Below are 18,387 nucleotides of genomic sequence, written 5' to 3'. Positions count from 1 at the left end.
GGCTAAAAGCAGAGAAATGTGCTGCCGTGTACTCAGGCTAAAAGCAGAGAAATGTGCTGCCGTGTACTCAGGCTAAAAGCAGAGAAATGTGCTGCCGTGTACTCAGGCTAAAAGCAGAGAAATGTGCTGCCGTGTACTCAGGCAGAGAAATGTGCTGCCGTGTACTCAGGCTAAGCAGAGAAATGTGCTGCCGTGTACTCAGGCTAAAAGCAGAGAAATGTGCTGCCGTGTACTCAGGCTAAAAGCAGAGAAATGTGCTGCCGTGTACTCAGGCTAAAATCAGAAATGTGCTGCCGTGTACTCAGGTTAAAAGCAGAGAAATGTGCTGCCTTGTACTCAGGCTAAAAGCAGAGAAATGTGCTGCCGTGTACTCAGGCTAAAAGCAGAGAAATGTGCTGCCGTGTACTCAGGCTAAAAGCAGAGAAATGTGCTGCCGTGTACTCAGGCTAAAAGCAGAGAAATGTGCTGCCGTGTACTCAGGCTAAAAGCAGAGAAATGTGCTGCCGGGTACTCAGGCTAAAAGCAGAGAAATGTGCTGCCGTGTACTCAGGCTAAAAGCAGAGAAATGTGCTGCCTTGTACTCAGGCTAAAAGCAGAGAAATGTGCTGCCGTGTACTCAGGTTAAAAGCAGAGAAATGTGCTGCCTTGTACTCAGGCTAAAAGCAGAGAAATGTGCTGCCGTGTACTCAGGTTAAAAGCAGAGAAATGTGCTGCCGTGTACTCAGGCTAAAAGCAGAGAAATGTGCTGCCGTGTACTCAGGCTAAAAGCAGAGAAATGTGTTGCCGTGTACTCAGGCTAAAAGCAGAGAAATGTGCTGCCAGTGCCTGGCGGTGGTGGTGACGCACTCTGTTGTTTGTCTGCCTAGCGTAGCGCTGGCGTCATCAGGACAGCGGCTTCACATTTCCATCTACCAGCTAATATCTGGGTACGGGCATCCCTGCATCGATGCTTGAGCCTTTAGGCTACAGTACAGCTACTCTACATCCCTCCAGAGAATCCAACATTATTCAAATGAACCGTTACAACCCAGAATGTATATCCATTATGTTTTAGTTTTTTTACATGAAAAGTCAATATTGTTTTATATGGAGATATTTTGGGAAATATATGATTGGAGTATTTCAACATATTTCTTCCTGGGCACGTAGTCAAACTCCTATCAGTAAACCTCTCTGCACCAGGAGGCTGTTAATAAGGTCGCTCATAGCCTAAAATGTTCTTACACCCCTTATCCCAGCTCTTCACATCTACACCCCTTATCCCAGCACCTCACAACTACACCCCTTATCCCAGCTCTTCACATCTACAACCCTTATCCCAGCACCTCACATCTACCCTACAACCCTTATCCCAGCACCTCACATCTACCCTACAACCCTTATCCCAGCGCCTCACATCTACACCCCTTATCCCAGCATCTCACATCTACACCCCTTATCCCAGCACCTCACATCTACACCCCTTATCCCAGCACCTCACATCTACGCCCCTTATCCCAGCACCTCACATCTACACCCCTTATCCCAGCACCTCACATCTACACCCCTTATCCCAGTACCTCACATCTACACCCCTTATCCCAGCGCCTCCCATCTACACCCCTTATCCCAGCACCTCACATCTACCCTACAACCCTTATCCCAGCACCTCACATCTACACTACAACCCTTATCCCAGCACCTCACATCTACACTACAACCCTTATCCCAGCGCCTCACATCTACACCCCTTATCCCAGCATCTCACATCTACACCCCTTATCCCAGCACCTCACATCTACAACCCTTATCCCAGCGCCTCACATCTACAACCCTTATCCCAGCGCCTCACATCTACACCCCTTACCCCAGAACCTCACATCTACAACCCTTATTCCAGCACCTCACATCTACCCTACAACCCTTATCCCATTACCTCACATCTACACCCTTATCCCAGAACCTCACACCTACACCCCTTATCCCAGCACCTCACATCTACACCCCTTATCCCAGCACCTCACATCTACCCCCCTTATCCCAGCACCTCACATCTACACCCCTTATCCCAGCACCTCACATCTACACCCCTTATCCCAGTACCTCACATCTACACCCCTTATCCCAGCACCTCCCATCTACACCCCTTATCCCAGCACCTCACATCTACCCTACAACCCTTATCCCAGCACCTCACATCTACCCTACAACCCTTATCCCAGCACCTCACATCTACCCTACAACCCTTATCCCAGCGCCTCACATCTACACCCCTTATCCCAGCATCTCACATCTACACCCCTTATCCCAGCATCTCACATCTACAACCCTTATCCCAGCACCTCACATCTACAACCCTTATCCCAGCGCCTCACATCTACAACCCTTATCCCAGCACCTCACATCTACAACCCTTATCCCAGCACCTCACATCTACAACCCTTATCCCAGCACCTCACATCTACAACCCTTATCCCAGCATCTCACATCTACAACCCTTATCCCAGCATCTCACACCTACACCCCTTACCCTTCTACACCCCTTATCCCAGCACCTCACATCTACCCTACAACCCTTATCCCAGCACCTCACATCTACCCTACAACCCTTATCCCAGCGCCTCACATCGACACCCCTTATCCCAGCATCTCACATCTACACCCCTTATCCCAGCACCTCACATCTACACCCCTTATCCCAGCACCTCACATCTACGCCCCTTATCCCAACACCTCACATCTACGCCCCTTATCCCAGCACCTCACATCTACACCCCTTATCCCAGTACCTCACATCTACACCCCTTATCCCAGCACCTCCCATCTACACCCCTAATCCCAGCACCTCACATCTACCCTACAACCCTTATCCCAGCACCTCACATCTACCCTACAACCCTTATCCCAGCACCTCACATCTACCCTACAACCCTTATCCCAGCGCCTCACATCTACACCCCTTATCCCAGCATCTCACATCTACACCCCTTATCCCAGCACCTCACATCTACAACCCTTATCCCAGCACCTCACATCTACAACCCTTATCCCAGCGCCTCACATCTACACCCCTTATCCCAGCACCTCACATCTACGCCCCTTATCCCAGCACCTCACATCTACGCCCCTTATCCCAACACCTCACATCTACACCCCTTATCCCAGCACCTCACATCTACCCTACAACCCTTATCCCAGCACCTCACATCTACCCTACAACCCTTATCCCAGCGCCTCACATCTACACCCCTTATCCCAGCATCTCACATCTACACCCCTTATCCCAGCTCCTCACATCTACAACCCTTATCCCAGCTCCTCACATCTACAACCCTTATCCCAGCACCTCACATCTACAACCCTTATCCCAGCGCCTCACATCTACACCCCTTATCCCAGCACCTCACATCTACCCTAACCCTTATCCCAGCACCTCACATCTACGCCCCTTATCCCAACACCTCACATCTACACCCCTTATCCCAGCACCTCATATCTACACCCCTTATCCCAGCACCTCACATCTACCCTACAACCCTTATCCCAGCGCCTCACATCTACACCCCTTATCCCAGCGCCTCACATCTACACCCCTTATCCCAGCACCTCACATCTACAACCCTTATCCCAGCATCTCACATCTACAACAACCCTTATCCCAGCACCTCACATCTACACCCCTTATCCCAGCACCTCACAACTACACCCCTTATCCCAGCTCTTCACATCTACAACCCTTATCCCAGCACCTCACATCTACCCTACAACCCTTATCCCAGCGCCTCACATCTACACCCCTTATCCCAGCATCTCACATCTACACCCCTTATCCCAGCACCTCACATCTACACCCCTTATCCCAGCACCTCACATCTACGCCCCTTATCCCAGCACCTCACATCTACACCCCTTATCCCAGCACCTCACATCTACACCCCTTATCCCAGCACCTCACATCTACACCCCTTATCCCAGTACCTCACATCTACACCCCTTATCCCAGCACCTCCCATCTACACCCCTTATCCCAGCACCTCACATCTACCCTACAACCCTTATCCCAGCACCTCACATCTACCCTACAACCCTTATCCCAGCACCTCACATCTACCCTACAACCCTTATCCCAGCACCTCACATCTACACCCCTTATCCCAGCATCTCACATCTACACCCCTTATCCCAGCGCCTCACATCTACAATCCTTATCCCAGCGCCTCACATCTACAACCCTTATCCCAGCGCCTCACATCTACACCCCTTATCCCAGCATCTCACATCTACAACCCTTATCCCAGCATCTCACATCTACAACCCTTATCCCAGCATCTCACATCTACACCCCTTATCCCAGCACCTCACAACTACACCCCTTATCCCAGCTCTTCACATCTACAACCCTTATCCCAGCACCTCACATCTACCCTACAACCCTTATCCCAGCACCTCACATCTACCCTACAACCCTTATCCCAGCGCCTCACATCTACACCCCTTATCCCAGCATCTCACATCTACACCCCTTATCCCAGCACCTCACATCTACACCCCTTATCCCAGCACCTCACATCTACGCCCCTTATCCCAGCACCTCACATCTACACCCCTTATCCCAGCACCTCACATCTACACCCCTTATCCCAGCACCTCACATCTACACCCCTTATCCCAGTACCTCACATCTACACCCCTTATCCCAGCACCTCCCATCTACACCCCTTATCCCAGCACCTCACATCTACCCTACAACCCTTATCCCAGCACCTCACATCTACCCTACAACCCTTATCCCAGCACCTCACATCTACCCTACAACCCTTATCCCAGCGCCTCACATCTACACCCCTTATCCCAGCATCTCACATCTACACCCCTTATCCCAGCGCCTCACATCTACAACCCTTATCCCAGCGCCTCACATCTACAACCCTTATCCCAGAACCTCACATCTACACCCCTTATCCCAGCGCCTCACATCTACACCCCTTATCCCAGCATCTCACACCTACACCCCTTATCCCAGAACCTCACATCTACACCCCTTACCCCAGAACCTCACATCTACAACCCTTATTCCAGCACCTCACATCTACCCTACAACCCTTATCCCATTACCTCACATCTACACCCCTTATCCCAGAACCTCACATCTACACCCCTTATCCCAGCGCCTCACATCTACACCCCTTATCCCAGCATCTCACACCTACACCCCTTATCCCATTACCTCACATCTACAACCCTTATCCCAGCATCTCACATCTACAACCCTTATCCCAGCATCTCACACCTACACCCCTTACCCCAGCGCCTCACATCTACACCCCTTATCCCAGCACCTCACATCTACCCTACAACCCTTATCCCAGCACCTCACATCTACCCTACAACCCTTATCCCAGCGCCTCACATCGACACCCCTTATCCCAGCATCTCACATCTACACCCCTTATCCCAGCACCTCACATCTACACCCCTTATCCCAGCACCTCACATCTACGCCCCTTATCCCAACACCTCACATCTACACCCCTTATCCCAGCACCTCACATCTACACCCCTTATCCCAGTACCTCACATCTACACCCCTTATCCCAGCACCTCACATCTACGCCCCTTATCCCAACACCTCACATCTACACCCCTTATCCCAGCACCTCACATCTACACCCCTTATCCCAGCACCTCCCATCTACACCCCTTATCCCAGCACCTCACATCTACCCTACAACCCTTATCCCAGCACCTCACATCTACCCTACAACCCTTATCCCAGCACCTCACATCTACCCTACAACCCTTATCCCAGCGCCTCACATCTACACCCCTTATCCCAGCATCTCACATCTACACCCCTTATCCCAGCTCCTCACATCTACAACCCTTATCCCAGCACCTCACATCTACAACCCTTATCCCAGCGCCTCACATCTACACCCCTTATCCCAGCACCTCACATCTACGCCCCTTATCCCAGCACCTCACATCTACGCCCCTTATCCCAACACCTCACATCTACACCCCTTATCCCAGCACCTCACACCTACACCCCTTATCCCAGCACCTCACATCTACCCTACAACCCTTATCCCAGCGCCTCACATCTACACCCCTTATCCCAGCGCCTCACATCTACACCCCTTATCCCAGCATCTCACATCTACACCCCTTATCCCAGCGCCTCACATCTACAACCCTTATCCCAGCGCCTCACATCTACAACCCTTATCCCAGCGCCTCACATCTACACCCCTTACCCCAGGGCCTCACATCTACACCCCTTACCCCAGAACCTCACATCTACAACCCTTATCCCAGCACCTCACATCTACAACCCTTAGCCCAGCACCTCACATCTACCCTACAACCCTTAGTCCAGTACCTCACATCTACCCTACAACCCTTAGTCCAGAACCTCACATCTAGCCTACAACCCTTAGTCCAGAACCTCACATCTAGCCTACAACCCTTAGTCCAGAACCTCACATCTAGCCTTCAACCCTTAGTCCAGCACCTTACATCTACCCTACAGCCATTTCTGTTCTGTTGGCCTGGGAAAATAGGGGTTTCCTTCATGAGGAACAGGGGTTCTACATTGGAATTCCGAAAGGAAACTGTCCTGAAATTTAAACAACAGCCTCCTCCAGCTCAGCCTCCTAATGAAAGGTGAATTGGCGAGGCGCCCTGAACCAAACACTGCTTTAGTCAGAGTAGAGTAGACACATTTGTGTCAATCTGACAAGCATCTTTATGTGTCTAAAAAAACAGCTGCAGTTCATGTTACACAATGTGTGTTGAGTGTATGCCCACGTGTGCGTGTGTTTGTGTAGCTTTGACCAAATCCCTCCTTTAAAAGGTCAATCCGGAGTTATTACCTCCCTTTTTGGACTGTTAAATTCATGATATATAGCCATTGATTTTGAAGAATATAACTCATAAATGCCTCATAAGCTTAGTTAAACTGTCGTACCCCACCATAACCCAAAATATACAGTGCATTCGGAAAGTATTCAGACCCCTTGACTTTTTCCTGATTTTGTTATGTTACAGCCTTATTCTACAATTGATTAAATTGCTTTTTTATTATTTAACGATTCCAGAACAGGCCATTTTACCAGTAAGTAAACTTATGGCTTTGTTCCCAGAACCAATGGTAAACCAAAAACGTACATTCCCACAACTTCCAAGGAACCAAGTGTGCTAGCTGGGAAGTGGCCAGCAGCATACCACCCTGCATCCTACTGCTGGCTTGCTTCTAAAGCTAAGCAGGGTTGGTCCCTGGATGGGAGATCAGATGCTGCTGGAAGTGGTGTTGGAGGGCCAGTAGGAAGCACCCTTTCCTCAGGTCTCAAAAAATATCCCAATGCCTCAGGGCAGTGATTGGGGACGTTTCCCTGTGCAGGGCGCCGTCTTTCGGATGGGAAGTTAAACGGCTGTCCTGACTCTCTGTGTCACTAAAGATCCCATGGCACTTATTGTAAGAATAGGTGTGTTAACCCAGGTGTCCTGGCTAAATTCCCAATCTGAGCCTCATACTATCACGGTCACCCAATCATCCTCAGCTTACAATTGGCTCATTCATTCCACCTCCTCTCCCCTGTAACTATTCCCCAGGTCATTGCTGTAAATGAGAATGTGTTCTCAGTTAAATAAAAATCTATGTAAAAGTTGTCAAAAATATAAATAGTAAAGTACAGATACAACTTAAGTAGTACTTTAAAGTATTTTTACTTAAGTACATTACAGCACTGAATCTCCTCTCCATTGGGGTGATGGACAGCTAAGCACTCAGACCTCCTTGACACTAACAGCACTGAACAGGGCCAATAAGAACAATGCTAGCCGGGGCTATGCTACAATAGCCTGGGCGCTAGTGTGTTCCAGCTTTTCCATTTCAATTCAGTTAATTCTGGGTATGAATTGAAAATATGGAACCTTTTGTTATTTTTCATAAAAAATGATCCATTCCTGATTTACAATTTTAATTCACCTCTTGAGTTGACTGATTTAATCAAAAAGAAACGACTCCAACCTTGTTTCCATCATTAACCTAACAGGGTTACCTCGCCAAGACAATGATAAATTGGCCGAATCAGACTGGCGCCCAGGCTAGCACTAGGCAGCTCTGAAATTGGACTCTGCTCTAATACACTGGCACCCACACGAGGGCTGGTGTCACGGAATGTGATTGCTATTAGGTTTGCACTTGAAGTGCCAGCCCTGGACTGGACAGGGCTTGTTTGGAACATGCTCAGGACACGGATTAGCTCTGGGAGCTGTAGTTCTCTCAGGGGTATATCTCTGGGAGCTGTAGTTCTCTCAGGGGTATGTATCTGGGAGCTGTAGTTCTCTCAGGGGTATATTCTAGTGTTTATGCGTCTGTGGATTGAGCCATCCCATAATAGTCCCTTAACATTCCCAACAGCAGCTTCAGGCACTGAGATACAGAGCAGTGGGAAGGAGGGTGGCACAGCAGCATGCGCATGCAGAACATTGTGTTCCCACGGACAACTATACACATTCTATGGGAACGCATGTTTACATGTTTACATGGTACTGTTATGTAATTACAATTTTGTAGAAACATTGATTTCATTACCATATTTATTTTCACTGTATTGTGACTGAAACCCTTTTATCTTGCATGTGGTTGTCCTTAACCATTATAGGTCTAAAAGCATGCATGTGTAAAATGTATCATCCTGTTTGGTTTTCATGAATTTCTGTGGATTGTTGATAACTCGCCAATAGATAATCCTATCATCAATATAGAGCATCATGGTTGTATGCAATGTTGTCATAACATTATGCTTAAACAATGTTCACATGATGCACCCAAATCACTGTGCATTGTCTTACTTACAAACCATTCCAATATGAACAAAAACATCACTCACGAAATCAAAAAAAATGCTTTATCGCCCCACCCAGAATAGACATAATTCATTGTAATGTGTATGTTGCGTTACACATGTGAGCTCTGTCGGCTCTCTTGTGTATAAGCATGCCCTCTTTGATAGGGAAGACTATGTTCTCCATCAATTTTGTTGCCCGGCCCCAATAAAGGCCTTCACGATAGTGGGATGGAGGAGAGGGAGGACATGGATTCCACCTCCACCCTGCAGCCTCACTGGATCTCTCTTTTTCTTCTGTTCCCTCGATTCTGTTCTCTACTTTTAAACACGGCTCCAGCTTTATGTAAGTCTGTTCTCGCTCCTGCTCCCTCCTTCCTCCCCCCCTCTCTCCCCTCCTCTCTTGCTTAATTTTGCTCTCACATATTTCTCTTCCTCTGAACTATTTATCTCCCCATCTCTCTCTTTCTTGCTCTCCTCCCCTTTATTTTTTCCCTTCTCTTTTTCTATCCCTCTGTCTCCCTCTCTTTTCCCCCCTCCTCCCTTTTCTTTCTTTCTCTGTCCATTCTCTGTCCTCACCCTCGTTCTCGCTCTCTCCTCCCTCTCTTCTGCATGGGTTCATTAAGTCTGGAGGCTAAACAGCAGTAGTGTAGCATCTACTTATGTGATAAGAGATTTGACTGTAGTCTAAATGTTATAGTATGCATTGTTTGACACACAATGTTAAATTCAAATCTCCCTACCATCATATCTAAGCCAATATGACACCAATGTTGATTCAAATCAACTTGATTGAAGGTACACAACACATGATCGTCATGATCCGTCTGGCCGTTACCGACAACTACTATACCGGATTTTTGCCAGGGTCGTTAGCATTTGTTCTAGACTATAGGATTAAAATGAGGTTACAGCTGTCACGATTTCCACCGAAGGTGGCTCCTCTCCCTGTTGGGGCGGTGCTCGGCGGTCGGTGTCGGCGGCCTACTAGCCATCACCGATCCATGTTTCCTTTTCCGTTTGTTTTGTCTTTGGTTCTGTCACACCTGATTTTCATTTGTTTTGATTTCTGTGTGTATATTTACCCTGTTTCCCCGCTTAGGCTTGTGCGGGATTATTTGTTCTTGTTGCTTGTTGAGGCTTGCCTCAGTGTATTTTCGCGTGTAGTGATTTTAGTAAGGTGCGTTGTGGTTCTACGCCTTACGGGTGAACTGTTTGTTCCCTTTGGGTTTTGGCCGTTTGTACTGGACTGTGTTTGTTTTGGACTTGCCCTGATTAAAAGTTACACGCTACACTGACATTTCTGCTCACCTGCGTTTGACTCCTCACTTACCTTCAGTACGCACGCAACAACAGCGTCCATAAAATTACCATTAGACTTATATCCATTTGGACTGAACAAGTTTGTAGGTGCAACATTTTTTAAATTCAATTCACAATCTTTCTCTCTCACGTGCACATTTCTGCCTAATAAAAACCAACAATGTGCTACCTTTTTGTAGTATTTCAGCCGAATCGCACTGTTCAGTAGCAGCTAGCTAGTAGAAAGCTAGCAGCTGTAGCTAGCTAGCTAACACCAGTTGGATGAGAAGCAAAAGGAAGGTAGCTAGCTAGCCAGGTATATGTTGACATGGACGGGTTTTCATATGGCTAAAGACAGTCATCTGTGTAAACTGCTGACCTGGACACTTGCGTGTAATCAGAGCACAAATAAATATGCTAGCGAACGTCCTTGGCTGCTATTACAGCCAGTTAGATGCACCAAACGTTGGTAACTTTGGGAAAACTGTCACGCGGCTAATGTATAATACATGCACACACCAGAAGGGGTATAGTTTTTGACACCCCCCTCCCTTTTCCGACACACAATCCCCCCTGCACACATACCCATACGGTGTGTGCTTATTTTAATTAATTGGGTGTCTCTTAAAAGAGCCCTTGGGTTTGTTGGTCCTCGTTGAGTGTAGGGACAGGGAGTGTGACGACGCAACTATGGAAGAGAGAACAGTGGAGAGGCCAGGTATCGGTTTCCCGTTAGTGATGGAACTTATGTTATGAACTTGTGTTTTAATGTATCTTTCCTACAACGGCCAAATATGTAATATGTGTTTTCCTCAACACCACACAGAGAAAACAGTTGTGTGTTTTTGGTGCATGTATCGAAAGAAAGGAAGATCAGTTTTCTCCATTCAAATCTTTCATTAACGTTAGAATTATTTCACAATACGGACGACGGAGCAGCTCCTAGAAAGATATTACCACTTACGGCTGAAAATATTGAAGTGGCTTATTCTAATGCTCACCCAATAAAATCACAGATTTGGCACATCATTACATCATGAAATATGTTAAGTAGCCTGCAAATAGCAAAATAGAACTCGACTTTTACCAAATGTTGTTCTTACAGCCTGAATTTTAAATGGATTAAATTGAGATGTAGTGTCACTGGACTACACACAGTACTCCATAATGTCAAAGTGGAGTCATGTTTTTAGATTTTTTTTACAAATAAATTACAAATTAAAAGCTGAAATGTCTTGAGTCAGTAAGTATTCAACCCCTTTGTTATGGCAAGCCTAAATCAATTCAGGAGTAAACTTTGCAAAACAAGTCACATAATAAGTTGCATGGACTCACTCTGTGTGCAATAATAGTGCTTAACATGATTTTTGAATGACTACCTCATCTCTGTATCCCACACATAATTATCTGTAAGATCCCTCAATGGAGTAGTGAATTTCAAACACAGATTCAACCACAAAATCCAGGGAGGTTTTCCAACGCCTCACAAAGAAGGGCACCTGTTAGTAGATGGAATATCCCTTTGAGCATGGTGGATGGTGTATCAATACACCCAGTCACTACAAAGGTACAGTCATCCTTCCTAACTCAGTTGTCGGAGAGGAAGGAAACTGCTCAGGAATTTCACTATGAGGCCAATGGTGACTTTAAAACAGTTAGATAGCTGTGGTAGGAGAAAACTGAGGATGGATCAACAACGTTGGTGTTACTCCACAATACAAACCTAAATGACAGTTTGAAAAGAAGGAAGCCTGTACAGAATAAAAACATTCCAAAAAATGCATCCTTTTTTCAATAAGGCAATAAAGTAAAACTGCAAAAACTGTGGCAAATAAATTAACTTCATGTCCTGAATACAAAGCGTTATGTTTGGGGCAAATCCTAAACAACACATTACTGAGTACCACTCTTCATATTTTCAAGCATGGCGGTAGCTGCATCATGTTATGGGTATGCTTGTCGTCGGAAAAGACTAGGGAGTTTTGTTGTTGTTGAGCTAAGCACAGGCAAAATCCTAGAGGAAAACCTGGTTCAGTGCACTTTCCAACAGACACTGGGAGACAAATTCACCTTTCAGCAGGACAATACCCTAAAACACAAGGCCAAATATACCCTGGAGTTACTTACCAAGACGATATTGAATGTTCCTGAGTAGCCAAGTTACAGTTAGGACTTAAATCGGCTTTAAAATCTATGGCAAGACTTGAAAATGGCTGTCTAGCAATGATCAACAACCAATTTGACAGAGCTTGAAGAATTTTAGAAAGATGAATGTGCAAATAATCCAGGTGTACAAAGCTCTTAGAGACTCTCCCAGAAAGACTCCGCTGGAATCGCTGCTTAAGGTGATTGTAACGTGTATTGACAGAGGGGTGTGAATACTTATGTAAATTTGATATTTCTGTATTTTATTTTCAATAAATGTGCAGAAATGTCTAAACATGTTTTCACTCTGTCATTATGGGGTATTGTTTGTAGATAGTTGAGAAGAAATATATGTAATACATTTAGAATTCTGTCTGTAACACAACAAAAATGTGAAATAAGTCAAGTGTTATGAAAACTTTCTGAAGTCACTGTATTGAAATGGCCCTATAGCCTACTGTTTATATTTTAATACAGCCATCTCGGTTTTCATTTGAAGCATCTTTTTATACGTCACTTGTATGTATCAATTGCAAAGATATTAGCAACTTTGCATTTGTAGTCAACTTTGTTCTGAAGTTATTGCTGTCACAGAGAGACAGATAAACCATGTGATTCTATATTTATCGGAGATCGTCTTTGTATAAAGTGACATGGGGGGGGGGCATTTAACAACGCACTTACCTGTTCTGTTAGTGGTCTGAAGCAGCTGTTTGATTCCAAGTGTTTTCAAGTGCAACTTTAACTATGGTTTATGTAATGATGCTACTACTGAGGTTCTAACGATTAACTTGGCCTTAAGATGCTCAGGGCCGGCTCTAGCCTTTTAGGGTCCCTAAGCAAGATTTTGTTCCATCTGGAAAATCACCTGTTAATATTAAATAAATACTAATAACTACATTGATTCTGTTGCCATTTGTCAAACCCCCGAGGTGCCTAATTTCTATTATAAACTGGTTACCTACGTAATTAGAGCAGTAAAAATAAATGTTTTGTCATACCCCTGATTTACCACGGCTGTCAGCCAATCAGCATTCAGGGCTCGAGCAACCCACTTTATAATGTTGTATAATAATGTTGTATAATCACCTTCTGGTGTAAGAACCGGAAGGTGATTAATATAATTTTTGGGTTCTTGTTTTTGTGCATCTTTGAGAAATGTTCTATCGATTCCCTGGGTCATCTCATGTTTTCATGTGTATCTGAGCTATTGCTGTTCAAGCAGGCAGCAATTCATTAATTTAACAGAGTGTGTAACACATTTTTCCTATTTTCCTGCCTCTTCAGTCCAAGGTGCATTGCATGGTGGTGCGGTTGTGAATGTCAGACTGGCACTCTGAGGCACATCGATCTGCAGGTTTAACATTATGAGATTGTAGACTCCTAAATCTATAATGCAGTTTGTTTTGGCGATTTTACAGCTAACTAGCTACTTCACATGCTGATATTGTCTTTGGTATTATTGTGTGTAGCTACGTTTGCTAGCTAGCTAGCCAGCCAGCCCATAGAGAAAGCATTGCATTGTGGGTTTTGTAGTCGACTTGAGCAGCAACAGATTTCAGCAACGATTTTCAGATGTTGCTTCCAATCTTATTATAACGACAAAATTAAACATTTGTTAAAAAAAATATATTGTTCTCATATATTAGTATTATGCAACACAGTAAATTATAGGAATGAGTGGTTTTGGGTGGAATTTTCCTTTATTAAGTGAGTAGTAGTCATTGGTCTGAAGCCGAAAAAGGAAGGAAATTCACATGACACCACAATGCTTACTTCACCCATGCTCTACCAATGTTTTCCAGCAGACAGATTTGACCTACTACAGTAGCTGTGTTGTTCTATTGTACTTCCAGCAATGTGTAGGCAGGTAGCTTAGGATTCAAACCTCAAACAGCCTAATTCATACTCTTCAGAGGGATAATGGACTTTACGGACTTAATATTGGTAGTATAAATATATCAAATAATATTTATATATTTACACTACTGATCAAAAGTTTTAGAACACCTACTCATTCAAGGGTTTTTCTTTATTTTTGCTATTTTCAACATTGTAGAATAATAGTAAAGACATCAAAACTATGAAATAACACACATGGAATCATGTAGTAACCAAAAAAGTGTTAAACAAATCAAAATAAATTTTATATTTGAGATTCTTCAAATAGCCACCCTTTGACTTGATGACAGTTTTGCACACGCTTGGCATTCTCTCAATCAGCTTCACCTGAAATTATTTTCCAACAGTCTTGAAGGAGTTCCCACATATGCTGAGCACTTGGCTGCTTTTCCTTTGCTCTGCGGTCCGACTCATCCAAAACCATCTCAATTTGTTTGGGGTCGGGGGATTGTGGAGGCCAGGTCATGTTGTCAGCCTGGATGTTGTCAGTTACACAGCCTGGAGGTGTGTTGGGTCATTGTCCTGTTGAAAAACAAATGATAGTCCCACTAAGCCCAAACCAGATGGGATGGCATATCGCTGCAGAATGCTGTTGCAGCCATGCTGGTTAAGTGTGCCTTGAATTCTAAATTAATCACAGACAGTTTCAACAGCAAAGCTCCATCACACCATCACACTTCCTCCATGCTTTTACGGTAGGAACCACACATGCGGAGATCATCTGTTCACCCACACCGCGTCTCACAAAGACACGGCGATCGGAACCAAAAATCTCCAATTTGGACTCATCAGACCAAAGGACAGATTCCCACCGTTCTAATGTCCATTAGTGTTTCTTGGCCCAAGTAAGTCTCTCTTATTGGTGTCCTTTAGTAGTGGTTTCTTTGCAGCAATTCGACCATGAAGGCCTGATTCACAGTCTCCTCTGAACAGTGGATGTGGACATGTGTATGTTACTTGAACTCTGAAGCATTGATTTGGGCTGCAATTTCTGAGGCTGGTAACTCTAATGAACTTATCCTCTGCAGCAGAGGTAACTCTGGGTCTTCCATTCCTGTGGTGGTCCTCATGAGAGCCAGTTTCATCATAGCGCTTGATGGTTTTTGCGACTGCACTTGAAGAAACTTTCAAAGTTCTTCAAATGTTCCTTATTGACTGACCTTCGTGTCTTACACCATGCCCAAACTACGTCATCATCATCGTGCGCAAATTTATTTAGTCCCCCCACACAAAATGCAATCAATGACACGCAGGTTGAAATATCAAAACAAACTCTGAACCAATTATATTAATTTGGGGACAGGTCGAAAAGCATTACATTTGTGTGTATTTATATTTATTTTTGCAACAATACACATTTACAATAGAGCTATATCTAAAGATATAGTGCATACACTACCAGTCAACATTTTTAGAACACCTACTCATTCAAGGGATTTTCTTGATTTTGACTATTTTCTACATTGTAGAATAATAGTGAAGACATCAAAACTATGAAATAACATATATGGAATCATGTGTTAACCGAAAAAGTTTTAAACAAATCAAAATATATTAGAGATTTTTCAAATAGCCCTTTGCCTTTTACATTTTTACTTGAATTTAACCTTTATTTAACTAGGCAAGTCAGTTAAGAACATATTCTTTACAATGACGGCCTACTCCGGCCAAACCCGGACAATGCTGGGCCAATTGTGCGCCAACCCATGGGACTCCCAATCACGTCCGGATGTGATTCAGCCTGGATTCGGACCAGGGATATAGTGACGCCTCTTGCACTGAGATGCAGTGCAAGAGGCGTCTGTGCCACTCGGGAGCCTTGATGACAGCTTTGCACACTCTTGACATTCTCTCAACCAGTTTCATGTTGTAGTCACCTGGAATGCATTTCAATTAGCAGGTGTGCCTTGTTAAAAGTTAATTTGTGGAATTTCTTTCCTTCTCAATGCTTTTGAGACAATCAGTTGTGTTGTGACAAGGTATACAGAAGATAGCCCTATTTGGTAAAAGACCAAGTCCATACTATGGCTAGAGCAGCTCAAATAAGCAAAGAGAAACTACAGTCCATCATTACTTGAGCACGCTGCCCAAACCGTGCACGAGCGTTGCAAAATAAATGTATACATACATGTTATTCAATCATTGCATTGCCAGGCGCTAAAATAGAAGTTGCTTCTATTTGTGATGCAGAATGCGACGCAAGTCCTGCCTCTCCCATCTGCTCATAGGCTTTTAGAAGTATATACCCACATGCCATCTCCTCATTGGTTATACCCACGTGGGTGATTGAAAGATGAAATGAGGTCTGTTGTGGTAATTCACCTTATTATGAAAGTTATTTGCCAATCGCCATATAAAATCCAAAGAAGAAAAAGCTTGGAATGAGGAGAGATGACTAGAAACGATTTGGTTGACCGTTTTACGTGTGAATTAATTGTCTGAGTAGAGGACCTCACTCAATTAAGCCTGATGGTGTTGTCAGTATAAAAGCAAAGGTTGCTTTCAGATAATAAAAAAAGCTTGAAAAGGTCATGGAATGGGGTAATGTCTTCGTGTGGGGTGGGAAGAACACAATACATTACCTTGTATGCAGTACAAATCCCATTATTGTGGGAGCACCTCTAAGAATATGCATTAGGCTGTTTGAGAAGGTTTGAATCCTAAGCAACCTGCCTACACATTGTTGTAAGTACAATAGGCCAACATAGATACTGTAGTAGGTCAAAGCTGTGTGCTGGAATACCTTGGTAGAGCATGGGTGAAGTATGCATTGTGATGCTCATGTGAATTTACTTTTTTTTCGGCTTCAGATCAATGCCTACTTATCACTTAAAATGTTTTTGTTTTTGTTTTGAAGAATCTATATGGATCTCCTCACTGCTCCTTTACTGTGCTCACCTGTCCTTCTATACTGTAATGTAGCTAAAATACATTTAAGACAATCCTCTATACTAGATTTCCCTTTCCCTATTGGGGACTTGCATACACATCTATTTCTTCTGATTTAGAAATACAACTGAGTACATGATTGCCTTTTCTGATGCATCAGTGGCTCATATTTGCAAACGGCTTGGGATTATCATAAAGAATTACCTTCAAGTGTTCCAGAAGAAACAGCTTTATGAATTCAGCAATGCTGTATATACATCAGAGAGAATCGTTTTCACTCTCATAGGTCAAGGTTCAATTGCAGGGCATCCTTGTATTGAAATGAGATATGAATAAATATTGTTTTCTAGTATATGTTGTGTGTGTGATTATGTTTCTGAATTGAATAAAATTGGGGAGGAAATGTTGTGTACTGCCGTACGCATTTGACAGAAGACTACAGCTAGCTAGCTGCCACTAGGGGGAGTGAAATTCTAAGGCATGACCATTCAAATTGTCTTTCACTGTTCAGGGACACACTTATTTCACCTTGTTCATTAGTTTCGCAATGATCAGGCTGATGAAAACACCATCATTATATGATTAATATGAGAGTCTGCTCACAGTTAGCCATCGTAAACCTGTAGCAGCCATCCATAATCACATCCCCTCGTTCCTTCCTCTAACTGCATCATTCTATCCCTCCTTAACCCACCCTTTCTTTCTCCCTGCTTTATTCTTACACATTCTCTTTACAGTTTATTCCACCATGTTGCATTTCAACTTCTATAGATTGACCACTGACTCTCATCTCTCATCTCCCCCTCCACCCCTGAAGCCAGACCCCTCTCCTGGGTCACCCTACCCCATGTTGTAGTGCTGACATGTAGGGTAGGCTGCCTCTCGACATACGGGGCGGGGCGCTGGACGGGGCCATTTCTCTTTATTTGTTTGACTTCACATTCAAGTCTCACTCTTAGCGGACAACTGGCTGCCATGATGAGATTGACCTGGTTGGGTATCAGTGATTGACTAGGAATGTTAAGTAGAGTGAGGGTCATACTACGATAATGCTCCATGTCAGTCTGTAGTAGCAGACCGCAGTCGGTGCTGGAGCATGTCAAGCAGCTCTCTGTATAAGCACATTTATTCTGATTGATGGCTCAACTGATACCACTGTGTGCCCTTTAGCGACTTTCATTTTGCTGGACCAGCAGATTCATATTGATACAGCACAATGATGATATAGCCATAAAGAGGCAGTATTTGTCTGACGCTGATAAATGCTTTCAGCTGTGATTCCACATTTGCTCTTAGAATATGTTGGGGTCTTTGGCTG

General features: G+C 44.4%; 1 protein-coding gene across 2 annotated transcripts in view; it reads left to right on the top strand.

Annotated features, from left to right (window-relative positions):
- Nucleotides 1–18,387, top strand: part of LOC139368797 (IQ motif and SEC7 domain-containing protein 1-like) — a 242,159-nt gene that overhangs the window by 114,554 nt on the left and 109,218 nt on the right. The gene's annotated exons all lie outside the window — the stretch shown is intronic.

Source organism: Oncorhynchus clarkii, chromosome 16 (assembly GCF_045791955.1).
Source record: "Oncorhynchus clarkii lewisi isolate Uvic-CL-2024 chromosome 16, UVic_Ocla_1.0, whole genome shotgun sequence".
NCBI lineage: Eukaryota > Metazoa > Chordata > Actinopteri > Salmoniformes > Salmonidae > Oncorhynchus > Oncorhynchus clarkii.
The sequence above is the reverse complement of the archived record's forward strand: the minus strand, read 5'-3'. Positions and strand labels throughout refer to the sequence as shown.